We start from the raw sequence: 15,009 nt of genomic DNA on the forward strand, positions 1-15,009 counted from the left end.
TCTTCAAGATTCTGTCAGGTTCTCTCACAGAGTGTCGCCATCTTAAGATATTTCTGGTTCTCTTCTGGAATGAAAGAAGAACACACTTTGGCACATTTTTCCTGAGCTTCTTACCAAAACCTAGCAGGGCTTTGGAGGGAAATATATTTTATATGGCCTCTAATATATTTTATATGGCCTCTAATATATATATATATATATTTATTGTCATGCACGTGCGAGTAGGAGGACGTTGTATGGGTCAAGCGAAGGTAATTCCATGCCATGCCAGGGGGTGGCGAGATGTACTAAACCTTCTCCTGTTATCTCTGCAGACCAGCTGTGGGAAACCTGTCTGACTCAACGTTGATGGTATCACTTCCAGTTCCGGTGCCTAGGATGATGTCACTTCCAGTTCCAGTGCCTCGACTGACATCAGAAAGTTACTTCCAGTCTGACTACTTAAAACTGCCATCTTTACAGTTCATATATATATATGTGTGTGTGTGTGTGTAAGCAATTCCAAAAACATTTATTAATATTATAATCATGTAGCAGTGTAAGAAGACCATGCACGTAAAGTATATGTACTGTACTAGCCATATTTAAATTAAGATGTACAGTAACAGATTTGAGTATACAGCATCATAGTTCTCTCTCTCTTTCTTGCTCTCTGTGCCTGGTTCCCCATGTAAAAATAAACTGCAAACACAAGTTAAAACATCAGAACTGGTATTGACCCTTTTGTGTTTTAATATTCTCTTCAGTATCTTGTGGCACATAATGCCACTGTTACTCAATCACTCTACAATTCTTGTTCATGCTATGAACTGATAATTTGAATTTGTTTAAAAACGAAACTCCTATATTCACACTTATATGCTGGATAACATTGCAGCCGTACAGTTATAGAGATCTAGGTAATGTTCAAGGTCTTCTTACTATGTGGCACAGTCAGAGTGTTCACATAATCACATTAATATTCCCCAGGTGCTCTGGTACATTCAAATGATGCACATCTTACAATAATAAGAAAGTCTAAATTGGCCTATTGTGTGTGAGTCTGATTTGCAATTAACAAGAAATGTGACAAATGTATTTATCATATTCCTCTAGTCTCATCTGGGCTTGTGTACTTATGACATGATTATTGATTAATTATGTGTCATTAATTTCACCAAAATGTAAAAAAACAGGATTTTTAAAGATTCATGACATAAAGTTTCTCAACTCAAATGAGCTCTTGACATTATAAGTCTCTACAAAAGGAGAGACTGAACTGAAAAATTAATGGTTATACTCAGCTAGAGTTTAGACAACACGTATATGACAAATTACCACTTTAAAACTTGCACTTGCATTAATTGCTACAAATCGAAGTTTCATTATAGAGGGAAGACTAAAAAGGTTACGCAAAAGTAAAGATTCTGTTTTGATACTCAAGAATTCCAGACTTGTAGGAGGCATTACATTTATATGAAGAGATCAGCCAATTTCCATTAACCTTAATGACAAAGTAACTCCTGGGGTTACATAAATTATTAGATAATCTCATTGCTAATTTATCTTCAGCTTTCACATAATGCTTTTTTTATAAATCAGAACTAAATAAAAGCTAATCAGCTGTGCTTACAAAGCAAATGTACCACTGTAATCTTTTACAAAAGATTTTTGGTTGTCAAAATACGTAATAATAATGATAAATGAAAATTAAAAATGCAATATGACAATGATAATTTCATTTTTTAAACTGAAGACAATTCCTATAATATATATACTATTATGTATAGTGTTTAGTCTTGAAAATCAGTTCCTTAATTTATAGAAAACTGCTGTAGCTCTGAAAATAGGTAGGTTTAAGGGATTAATATATATGATTTTTTTTTTATTTGATATACTTTGTTAATCCACAAGGGAAACTTGTCTTTTTCATGACCGTTGGGGATCAGAGCACATAGTCAGCCACTGTATGAATCCTTTGGAGCAATTTTCAGGTTAAGGGTCTTGCTCAAGGGCCCAGTGGAATAGAATCCCTTCTGGCAGTAATGAGACTTGACCCGGCAATCTCCTAGATACCAGCGTAGATCCTTAGCCTATTGCATGTAATATTGAATGACAAAATGTAAGATGATTTTTAAAACATTTTCTTCAGTAATGTGGTAATTCAGTACTCAAATGTTTGCTTTAATGTACTGTAATCTAGTCATACTAAATTGTTGAGTCAAAGTTAGTTGTTAAAGATTGCTCTCCATTGCCTACAGTATATGTACAAAGCAAAAAATGGAGGAAGTGTAGTAAGCGAGGAGAAATTTAACTGGGTTATTTTCATTATCAATTTTGCCTTTAGCAATGTTGGCATTTAATTAAATAATTTGTTAAGACTTCTACCTTATTAACCGTACCCTTTTCTGCTGTAGAATGCAGTCTCCAGCCATTAGACTTATATTAAGGTAACAGACACACGCTTGTTTCAAGAAACATATTAATTAATCCACTTTATTGATAAATACAAGGATTATAGAAATATGATAATAGTGTACAGTATATATTGATATATAAGGCAGGATGAAGATTAGACAGACAAACATATAACATATTTAGAGTTCTAATTTATTTAGTGCTATGATACCAAGTCTTTAAAGATGTCCAATGTTGTGTGGAGCTGTTACTTTGTTGCTCCTTTGTGGTCAAATGAAGGATTCCACTTTGCGTTATAGTGCACTTTTTCTCTTTGTCGCATGATCCTTTGTCTGTGCAGTGCTTTTCTAAGTTAAGCCCATTGCTGTGTTTTCTGCAACTTCATAGGGAAAAGCATTACTCTTTCTCGCACAAGAGCTTAGATGCTGAAGTTCCTTTCCTGAAGAAATAACTGCTTCTCAGCAGAATGAGCTCAATGCTTTAGCTTCGTGGACAGGATCTCATGATAAGAGATTGTCAGTTTCAGCTACACAAAGAGACAATGGCATTTTAGAGAGTTTGAGAGTAGAGTGCTCCCCTGAGAGTTTCCTCAGATTGCCATCAGAGTTCTCCTGAGAGAACAGTGAGTGTGTGTCCTGAGAATGGGTGTAGCTAGGTTTTAAGAAGACATTCTAACCTCCAATGATTGGATTAAAGTCACTCAGTTACAAAATCAAGGTTTTCTCATAGGTGAGGTATTCTGTACATCCCAGTTGTCATTCCTTGCATTATAGGTCTTTGTTCTTGCTTGACTCAATTTTGCGCATTCTGACCTGAAAGAATTTATAAGAGAGCACCCCAAAAGATGTCAATTTAACTTTGTTTTACACCTTTGTTATCAGACGAAGTACAGGTAGTTTGGAATGTAAGTGGGGTAAAGCGCAGCTGGAGGTCTGCTAAATCTGCTGTCTTAAAAGGCCTGGTGTGCCACCAAAGCCTAACAGAATAGGCAATGTCCACTTTGTCCTCCAGAAGTAATTTGCTTATTGTTTGATGGAACTGTTCAGTCTATTGAAATAGGTTGTTAAATGTGGTGTCCGTAGTTGTATTATAACTAATAGGAACAGTACAGAGGTGGATAGTGATCTTTCATTCATTTGGTGAACCCGTCCACCCATGCTATCAATTTTCTGAAAAGGATTATTTAAATTCAAGCAGTATTAAATAGCTGGGCAAACTGAGTTAGTTTAGACTCTCCAGTCAATCTTTCCTGCACATCACCTCCAGTTTGTGATTATATCAAAATCTACATAGACAGTAATAGGCTGTTATTCAAACTCAGCCTTCCGGAACTATGAGGAAGTAACACTATCTGCTGCCTAAAATCGCACCCAAAAGATACTACTACTAATGTAACCAAATCTTTTTTCCAGTGAAATGAAAAACTGCTTGTGAAAAATGTCTTTGGATATCTTTGGATGCAATAAGACGTCTGTCAAAATGACACCTTTTATTGGTTTAATGAACAGATTACAATAAGCATGCTTTTGAGTTGCCTGAAGAATTGGCCTAAGCTGCCTTGAAAGCTTGCACATTGTAATCTGTTCAGCTAGCCAATAAAAGGTGTCATTTTGCCTGCTTTCTCATTGCATCTGTTATGGCTGAGATAGTACAATATCATATTACTACAATATCTTGTACCTGAGTGATATTATGTTAAGAAGCAAAAGAAAGTTTTGTTTTTGTTCATTTACAGTAAACATGTTATAATCTCAATTGTTTGATTAGTGACCCCAATATAGAGAGACTGTTCCCTTTTCACTGACAATCGCATACTGACAGAAAAGCAGGAACACATCAGAGTGAAGCCCATCTCAGTAAACCTATCACAGTTCTACAGAAATAATAAAATTTACTGATAGCTGTAGGGACCAAACAACAACACTGTACAGGTTTGTGGAATTATGAGCTTAGTTGCAATTAACAATATAAAGCAAGTTGCATGCAACGGTCACTGTGCTTAAACAGAGACTCTGATATAACTTTGTCTCTTCCTGATTTCTAAACTCCTCCATCCAATCTAAAATGTTTATTTTTTAAAGTCTTACTTGACATATTATTAGGTGGGAGTGCAATTCAGCAATGCCATATTGTTTTACATATTTGTGTTTTGTTCATTGTATTTTCCCTGCTACATTAAGTAATGTTGTGACAGTGTCATGTACTGTATTGTACATTATGCTGTTAATTGTATTTACTTTCTTATATTTGTGGTTGTATCACCAAAACAATTCCTAGCAACTATGTTGCCTTGCAATAAAGTTCAAGTTAAGATGGAATATAATATAAATATGACATTAAGTGAAATACTTCTGGGTCTATTTTTCTTACAATATTTACCTGGTTATTTCATTTTTAAAATTACAAACTGCTTTTGTAGTCTTTGAAAGACTACTGTGTATAACAAAAATTACGTAATAGCATTCCAAAGCATTTACAGCAACAGTGCGTTTAGTGAGTTTATTAACCCAGCCCACTTCTTTTATTTGATATTCTTATGCATTGGTCCTCCTCATTATTGCCAGATAGCTGTTTCAGATAGACGTTACAAAGGAGGAAAATAAATAGATTACTGTCCTGAAAGAGTACTAGGCTTGCACATGTTTTTGTAAAAAGTGATGCTACAGAAAAAAAAAAAACATTTTTTTTTCTGGCAAAAGAAAGACTTGTTCAGATGTTTGATCTGTGAAATGATGAGTTTATTATGCAACAAATCTCATGCATTCTGCAAAATATTTTTGTCAACTGCTAAAGAATTTTAAAATAAATTTCAGATGTACAGCTTGAGATAATTCTTACACTGCCAGTTAATTTATACCCCACTATTATTTTAAGTATGCGCTCACAAAATGGGCATATTAGATTTCTTTTTTTCAATTTTAGGTTGTAAAAACAAATCTGTTTTCTCTGGTTTTGCCTCAAATAAAAGATGGTCAGGTATTAACTGAAGTATGCCATCTGCCTTGTTTTTTCTTTTCACTTCACTGAGCCCAAACACACTGTGTCATCAAGATATCAAGCTTTTTCCAAAGATGTATTTCTTTTGTGTCTGTCTGCCTTCTGCTGAGGGCATAAATTATAATATACTTTAGCAACATTCACCTCCCTGCACTCAGAAACCTGAGCAAACATGAAATGATCTCTGTGATGTCAACGATTGGATTTATAGATGTGATTAATAGTTGTGAATTTATAAGTGAGATTTAACTTTCTGGGCATTGGAATCATTGCCAGATATTCCTTCAAACTAACACAGTTCTCCAATTTTACTGCACCAAATAATGCATTTTCTTCATCTCCCAAACTAAAGGTTCAACTGAAAATCGAATTCAATAGTAATGTAACCCAGATAAATAAAGACATGTTTATATATAACAAGGTGTTTCAAAATGATGCAAAACTAGCATAGGTACGGTATAATTACTTTCTTTATATTAGTTTGTAACATGTATTATAAAAATCCCTTTAGTTATCCTTTTCTGGCAATCCATCTATTTTTTTCATTGCTTACAGTTATTGTGACCTCCTGTTTTTTGGCCTTGACCCTAAAAATTTAAATTAGTGTCAAATTCCCTAGACAATAAACATCTTGTTAGGGTAATTGAAGGTTAATTTGGTGTTTCATTATTCTTATTTGCTTAATTTACTGGAAAAATCAAGGCAATCAACATGAGAAGTGGCACACACACACAGCAGAAACATAGAATAACAGATCCCTGGGATAAATACTGTTTAGTATATTTTTATTAATCCATCTTCCATGTGATTGTTATTAGGCAATAGTGGTTTTCATTATATAAAAATCATAGCTTATGCCTTTGTGATTTATTACTTTCATATGCTCTGTATTTTGTTCTAAAGCTTTAATACTCATTTCTAAACATATATTTCATTTTATAAATGATAAACAATATTGTAGCTTAATGACTTGTTTTAAACATTTGTTGTCAGAAACAGACTGGGGCCTCTACATTGCCATCTTTTTTTTTTCCTTTCTGTGAGTGTTTCTAAACAGTACCTGGTAGTTAGCACTCACAGAACCAAGTGACAGAGGACATAAACTAGAGAAGCTTAGATGATGGTTTTTTGGAGCATTGTGTTTCAGACCTCTGCAAAAGCCCGTCATGAGCTGCCCTCAAATCAAGATCAAATCATATTTCATTTGACACATACAAATTGTATATATAGTACAATATGTAGTAAAGTGCTTAGTTGTTCAGCTTCAATGACTGTGACTTTAAGAAGAATAAAAAAGGACAATAACAATAATTAACTTCATACATACAGTATCAAAAATCATTACTAGAATTTTAAATATGTGATAAGTAATAAATAATAATAAATAGAACATTAGAACATTTTGGAAAGCTTTTGACAAGGTGCCGCATGAGAGGCTGAGCAGCAAACTAAAAAAGTGGGAGTTCAGGGTGATGTTTTTAGATGGTTGCAGAATTGCCTCAGACACAGGAAGCAGAGGGTGATGGTGCAAGAACCCATATCAGAATTGATTAATGTTAAGAGTGGTGCTCCACAGGGGTCAGTGATAGGGCCACTGCTATTTTTAAAACATCTCTTATATATATTTATCTTCTGGTTCGTCCTGCTGTTTTTGACGCAGCGCAAGCTACTGAAGTATGCTTACAAAGTCATATTTCTCTTCTTGTTCGTCCTGCTTCCACTTCAAAACCGGTCCCACCCACACGCAACCGACACAGCATTTCTCGATTCCTATTCGTTCTCTTCCAAACCCTTCCCCACGCTGCCTGTGGCTCCTCTTCAAAACCAGTCCCGCCCACATTCAGCTGACACAGCATTTCTCGATTCCTATTTGTCCTCTTCCAAACCCTTCCCCAAGCTGCCTGGACAGTTGTACGTTTTTGACACAGCGCAAGCTACTGAAGTACACTTACAAAATAAAACAAACTCTGCATGCAGCGAAAATTTACTTCTTCAGCTAGATTCCACGCTCAGAACCATCAACCCCTTGCTAAATCGTACAAACACATGTATTAAATCGCTTAGTCCAGTCCAACAGCATCTGTAAGTATGGTTTTCAAGGAAAACCCTAGGCAGGATTTACGACGATACAATGCCCTGACATGTCACACCGATGTTGCAGAGATTTTTGTCAGAGAAGATGGAGAACTGCCTGCCGAAAGGGACATTTGCATCTATCCCATAGGCAACTCCTGTAAACAGATTTTCACGCTCAATATGAATTGCGATCCTATGGTTTATCCACTTTTATTTCCTTATGGAGACATTGGCTGGCACAAAGATTTACAACATGTTCCCGATAAAAGAACCGGCAATGCCAATTTTACGCGTACAGATTAGCAATGAGGAATACATTTAGTATCTTGCACTCCAGCGGCAAACTATTCCAACAGTACGTCGTAGATGCGTATGTTAAAACAGAGGACGCGCATCTCAACTATCTCAGATTACATCAACAAGATCTGCGCATGGAACAATACAAAGGACTATCGGACGCACTGCAAGCAAACGCTGAAAATAATAACGTACGTGTAGGCAAAATGATCATATTACCGTCCACATTTCCAGGAAGTCCAAGATACATGCAACAAAACTATCAGGATGCCATGGCCATAGTACATAAATTTGGAAAGCCTGATTTATTTATCACTTTCACATGTAATCCTGCTTGGCCGGAAATTCTACATGCACTATCGGATACCCAAAGACCAGAGCACAGACCTGATATTGTAGTACGAGTCTTTTGGATTAAGTTTAAGGAATTACTTAGAGACATTCTACAGCAACATCTTTTTGGGGTTGTTATTGTTTTCTAGGGTTAGATCTTTCGACTCATTATCTGTCGTCTCCATCAAAACACCTATTCACAACTGCGTCTTTCAAGAAGTATTTATTTCTTCTTGATTTCTGAATTCCTTTCTCACCGTTTTCTGTTCCTATTCTTACACCACCGTATGCTCCGGGGGTGTCGGCTAGTATAAATGATTTTGGATGGGAAGATAAACAATAAGCTGACACTCATCACTATCAACTGCCAGTCACAGTTTTAGAAGCAATTAAGAAGGCTAGGTTAGAATGTTAGGATATATAGCGCGCTGATGTGCAGAGTACAAATCCAAGGAGGTTATAACACACTGGTGAGGCCTCATCTGGAGTATTGTGTGCAGTTTTGGTCTCCAGGCTACAAAAAGAACATAGCAGTGCTGGAAAAAGTTCAGAGAAGAGCATCTAGGCTGATTTCAGGGATACAGGGGATTAATTATGAAGAAAGATGAAAAGAGCTGAGCCTTTTCACTTTAAGGAACAGGACATAAGGGGGGATATGATTGAAGTGTTTAAATTTATGAAGAGAATTAATACAGTGGATCAAGCCTGTTACTTTAAAATGAGTTCATTAAGAACATGGGGACAAAGTTGGAAAATTGTTAAGAGTTAATTCCACATAAAGATTAGAAAGTTTTTGTTTTTCAGAGAACCACAGACACATAGAATAGGCTACCAAGTAGTGTGGTAAACGCTAGGACTTTAGGAACCTTCACAACTTGACTTAATGTTATTTTAGAAGAATTAAGTGGACAGGACTGGTGAGCTTTGTTGGCCTAAGTGGCCTGTTCTCATCTAGATTGTTCTAGTGTTCTAATAAATAAAAAAATAAGTAACTTAATAATTTCATGTATGCAAGATAATTAACAGAATATTTTGGAATTCTAAACACTTTCATTATTCAAGATATAGGACTGTCAAAAAAAAAAACTCATTCTCAGTCTTTCTGAAGTGGACATTATACAGCAGTACTGTTTACAAAACAGCAGCACAGAAAAACAACCGTTGCTGGGATGGCTGGTGTAACAGATCATTTTCTTTGCTGTGGTCTGATATCACTTGATGTAGATGCCCTGGAAGTTTGAGAGCGCACACCCAATTATGTATTCAGCTGTGCTGTGGAACTGCTGCATTCTGTTCCAAAACCAGGCAGTAATACTTTCTGTCAATTGGGATGGCAGCCTGAAATCCATGTTGCACCTGAGGTGGTAAAGACATTGTAGTGCCTTCTTTAACAAGGTATCAGTGTGTTTGGACAGGGTTTGGACCTCCAAACATCAAGGTATCTGAAATCGTCCACCCTCTTCCTCTAAGTGCTATTAATATTGAGGGGGTGAAAGTGTTTCTACTGTTTTATCCCACAGTTCACAATCAGCTTCATTGTCTAGCTGACAGTCAGGAATAGACTGTTGTCCTGACACCAGTGTAACAGCCTTTATCTCTTTATCTAGGTAAGGCTTCTACTTGTTGTTACATATCAAGTCTACACACAGCTGTGTCTTACTCAGGGTTAACTGTTTTTATATGCAATTCCTAGCTTGAGTCACACTCAGGGTTAATGCCAGGGAAGTTAAGAAGAATTCAAGAGATGCCATTGTTCCTACAATGCACACCACAGGATTGCAAAACCATGTCAGAAGACAGAACTTTTCATTACTGGATGATGTTTCTTCAGCTACACAAAGGAAAATACATATTTTTTGAATAAAAGATTGGAAAATTAAACATCTTCATCAAAAGAAAAAAACCAGACCAAGTTTAACACCAAAAAGATCAATAAACTATGAAGTCTAACTCCAAACACTAAACCAAAATTCTTAGTCAAGAAAACCTATGCAGAGGAAAACAATGACAAGAGAAACTCACTGACAAGTCTTTTTAAATCATATCTTCAATCTCAGACAACCGGGAATTGTAAGATGCTGACCTTTATACCTTTGACTTGATGATGCCATGCATCACAAGTTTCTAGATGACCTTGCCTATCAACGGCATAACAACCATCTACAAAAGTTACTCAAAATGATGACACCCAAGCAGAAACATATTGGTAATTTGTGAGAATGCTAAAAATTAACATTATGAAAACCATTCTGAAACAAATGTGAGAATAGATTCCTTGGACTTCAAACACCACTTTCTACACATAGAACATTTGATAAAAGCCCTAGGAAAACTTCCCTGATGCTAACAATGTTCTCTCCATTTTTAACTTCTACAAAGTCTGGCAGCAAATATAGAGTCCAGTTTTCCTGCTTTAGTGTTAAAACAAATATTTAATTACTTTTAAACAAATCTTCAAATACTTTGGTGATTTCATGTGTTTATTATATTATCAGCCTATTCAAATGGATTTGTTCCTTCTTTCCTCTGAATTGTACAGTCTGGAACAAAACTCATCTTTTTTATCCCAGAGCCAACATGATTTTTAAAGAGGAATTATGATTCATGGGCTGATTTGTATTTTAGAGGCCAAGTCAGTTCTTCTGACATCTGGGCAAGCCCCACAAATGCTCTAGTAATAAATCTAATTCAGGAACAACTTCAAGAAAAAATATTTTTATGAATAAGACAACTGAATATGTTCATATTGGCAATTTAAAAGCACAGAACAGTGAGGCAAAAATTATTCTTCAATGGTGGCTCAAAAACAAAAGCTGAATTTTTTTAAGTGACTTTGGATCATCCAGTCATTTTATATTGCTCATTTTCTAATCAGGTATGTTAGCTTTTGTTACCTTCTAAAATAATTATTTTCTTCACTGATTTTGGCTACAATACATGGTTGTGCTGCTGGTATCCTTGACTTAGTCTGGCAGAAACTGTAATCATCTCCTCCAGCAGTCAGTGTGGCTTAGTGACGAAAGTGATCGATTGAAAACATAAGACTCAGTCTTCACTACTGATTCACTATGTCTGGTTTCTGTACAAGTCATTTATCTTGCCAGTGCTCTAGCTGTATACATGTAAACATATTTTTTTTATTCTTTAGACATATTTTTATAAAGTCAGGAAAAATTATAATAAAAATACATTATTATTTTTAAAACAAAGGGCAATTTAAGTAGTTACAGGTCAGACTGGCTGAGAAAGAGTAGCCACTTTAGTCCTATAGTTAGCTATACTTCAAAAAGACTTCCTGCAAAGACATCACAGCTGTCTGCAAGAGCAGAAAATCATGTAACCTTTTCTGCTAGGAGCAGGTAATTCTTACATATTCTTACAATACACAGGAAAGTTTACCTCAGTAAAGGTTTGAATTATTTATTAATGTAGTACACATACTGAACTACGATTAATTATATTTTTCCTTTTTCTAAACATGCTTAATTAGTAAACAGACTATAGCAGTAAGGGATGTTACAATTAGGGTGGAGAGGAGTTACCTCTGGGCTCAGGGAACCCAACTTTTTCATTTACTTTATCACTTTTAATGAACACATGTTCTGTGAATCATGCCTGAGCTAATACCTATTAAATGAGTGCTATGATAGGCATATAAGCTATTAAGGTTATTTTACCACAAGACACCCAGTATCCTGACTGGTTATTTTAGTTCAAATTGGAAGGCCCACCATCTAAATCATGTAGACATAATTTTTAGAAGGTTGAGAAGACTCATTATAATTAACAACAACAACAACATTTATTTATATAGCACATTTCCATACAAAAAGTAGCTCATGATGATTTTGTTTTGAGCTGTTGTTGTATTTTTTGTATGTTTTGCAGTCAAGAACAGTAGCTGCCCATTCATGCAGTTTGAAGGTAGTCCTGGATGCAATAATGTAAGGATTGTTAAGGCTTTGGCACATTATAAAACCTTTCTAGTCACAGCCTTAATTTAGGAGACAGTAAGCAGTGTGCTCTCTTGAAGGTAGTTGCCTAATGCAGGGGTTCCCAAACTCTTTCCTTTTTCATGCCTAGGCCCCCCAAAGAGACTTACCTTTGACCAAGGACCTTCTACCTATCAACCATCCGAAAAAAAGACATATCCCACATTTCTATAATAAACGGCTATACAGACCTACTACCTGTTAAGTGAATGAAACAAAACTGGTTAAAACAAGGCACTTTTACTACAGAAAAAAATAGACCTCATAAAAAATGAATAAATTAAACTCATCCTAGGCCTAAGTGAGACTTTTGGGCTTGGATGCTCTTGCACAGTTTGTCCAGTCTGAGCTGTGGCTTGCTTAAGGACAATCTCAAATCATTTTCCACATTTAGTTGTAATCTTTTTTTTTCGTTTTCAGCACTTTCAATGAAGAAAACAACATATACAGGTATGTTGTTACATATGGTAAGAGGCATCAGATGGCTTTTTCATTGAACACTGGGTATTCACTTCTGAGATTGCTCCAAAAGTATAACAGGGGAATGGCACAGAATTGCATTTTCAAACTTCCATCATTGGTTATTACAACTAATTCCTCTTGTGACCTTAAATCAAGACAATCCTCTTCAGTTCTAGAATCAAATGGATTTCTGATCCAGTTTAAATGACAATTTTTTCAAAAAATGTTAAAATTTTGACAAATTTTGTGAATTTCCCCTTGGGATTAATAAATATCTATCTATCTATCTATCTATCTATCTATCTATCTATCTATCTATCTATCTATCTATCTATCTATCTATCTATCTATCTAATTGTCCCACTCTGGGAAACAGTTGCTAAAGTATTCCTTCAGGTGTGTCAGATGTGACAATATTATAGTCAGGACTATGTCTACAGGTGCATTCCAAGCTCCTGGTGAAGAAGCTCATTACAGTATTTCCTTTGTTTAGCTTTTTCTCCTAAAGTCTGATTTTTTGTATAAATGCATGAACTTTGTCCTGCAAATTAAGTATGCTGTGATCGTGGCCCTGCATGCTCTGATTCAAGCTACTGCATTTAAAAATTGAAATATGCCTTATTGTAAAACTTCCCTGCAAGACAACCACCAGACTTCAGAAGGCAGCAGAAGGCTTTCAAAACTGGTACCCATATCACTGCGCAATTTGTGAAACAGTCCGTGTTTAAGGGGACATGGTTTGATACTATTTACAACTTTAACAATGTCTTGAAGCACTTGTTACAATTCGTCCTCCAAACTTTTAGTGACATGTGTTTCTATGTGAAGCATGGCATGTGTGTTCATGGCATCTGGAGGTTTCGCCTTTATTAAAGCGACAGCTCCACTATGCTTGCCTGTACAATAATCCCTCGCTATATTGCGCTTTAACTTTCGCAGCTTCACTCTATCGCGGATTTTATATGTAAACATATCTAAATATATAATGCGGATTTTTCGCTGCTTCGCGGGTTTCTACGGACAATGGGTCTTTTTACTTCTGGTACATGCTTCCTCAGTTGGTTTGCCCAGTTGATTTCATACAAGGGACGCTATTGGCGGATAGCTGAGAAGCTACCCAATCAGAGCACACAGTTAAGTTCCTGTGTGCTGATTGGCTCAGCGACAGAGCGTCCGAATTCGATTCCGCTGCGTTAACCAGGAAGTCTTGTCTCACTCATTCAGCATCAACGTGCTCCTGCTACTGCTTCAGGGGCCGTGCCCAAGCGCCAACAGAAGATGCTAACGATTGCCGAAAAGGTAAAAGTTTTGGATATGTTGAAGGAAGGGAACAGCTACACTGCTGCAGGACACCTTTATGGCATCAATGAGTCCACGATTCTTTTTATTTAAAAAGTAGGAAAAGAATATAAGATCTACGGCCGCAGTGTTCTTTAACCCGGGTGCAAAACGAGTTGTAAGTGGATGTAATAAGGCGGTAGTCTGGATGGAATCTGCTTTAGGGATTTGGATTGAAGACTGTCGGAAGAAGAACAACGGCGGTGCTATACAGTCGCCTGAAGAGGCTCCTTTAGAAGAGCTGTAACGCTCTCCTTTGTTGTGCAGTAAAATTAAACTCATCGTTATTGGACAAGTCATCGTGTCATTGTTGGTGAGTAACCATAATTAATTTTCTACATACAGTACTTATTACATGCACATAGTTTAGTGCAGGGGTAGGCAATGTCGGTCCTGGAGTGCCACAGTATGTGCAGGTTTTTGTTCCAACCCAGTTCCTTAACGAGAACTCAATTATTGCTGATGAAGCACATATTGCTTAAGTGACATTTTAATGCTTCATTTTAGTGGTCGCCTCGCAGTTAGGAGACCCGGGTTCGCTTCCCGGGTCCACCCTGCATGGAGTTTGCATGTTCTCCCCATGTCTGCGTGGGTTTCCTCCGGGCGCTCCGGTTTCCTCCCACAGTCCAAAGACATGCAGGTTAGGTGGATTGGCAATCCTAAATTGGCCCTAGTGCGTGCTTGGTGTGTGGGTGTGTTTGTGTGTGTCCTGCAGTGGGTTGGCACCCTGCCCGGGATTGGTTCCCTGCCTTGTGCCCTGTGTTGGCTGGGATTGGCTCCAGCAGACCCCCGTGACCCTGTGTTCGGATTCAGCGGGTTAGAAAATGGATGGATGGATGGATTTTAGTGGTCTCGCTTGTTAAGGTTCTCCAACCTTAATTGCTTATTTCAATCTTAAACTGCTGCATTCAGTGTTTTAATTGCTCCTTATTAGCAATAAGATGTAAAACAGGGGTAGGCAATGTCGGTCCTGGTGAGCCGCAGTGGCTACAGGTTTTCATTCCAACCCAATTGCTTAATTAGAAACCAATCATTGCCAATCTCAGACCTTATTTAATTTTATGGCTTGTTAGTCTGTGCAATGTAAGGCTTTTATATCGTAGATTTTTTTCCTTTC

Source organism: Erpetoichthys calabaricus, chromosome 10, assembly GCF_900747795.2.
Source record: "Erpetoichthys calabaricus chromosome 10, fErpCal1.3, whole genome shotgun sequence".
Lineage (NCBI taxonomy): Eukaryota > Metazoa > Chordata > Cladistia > Polypteriformes > Polypteridae > Erpetoichthys > Erpetoichthys calabaricus.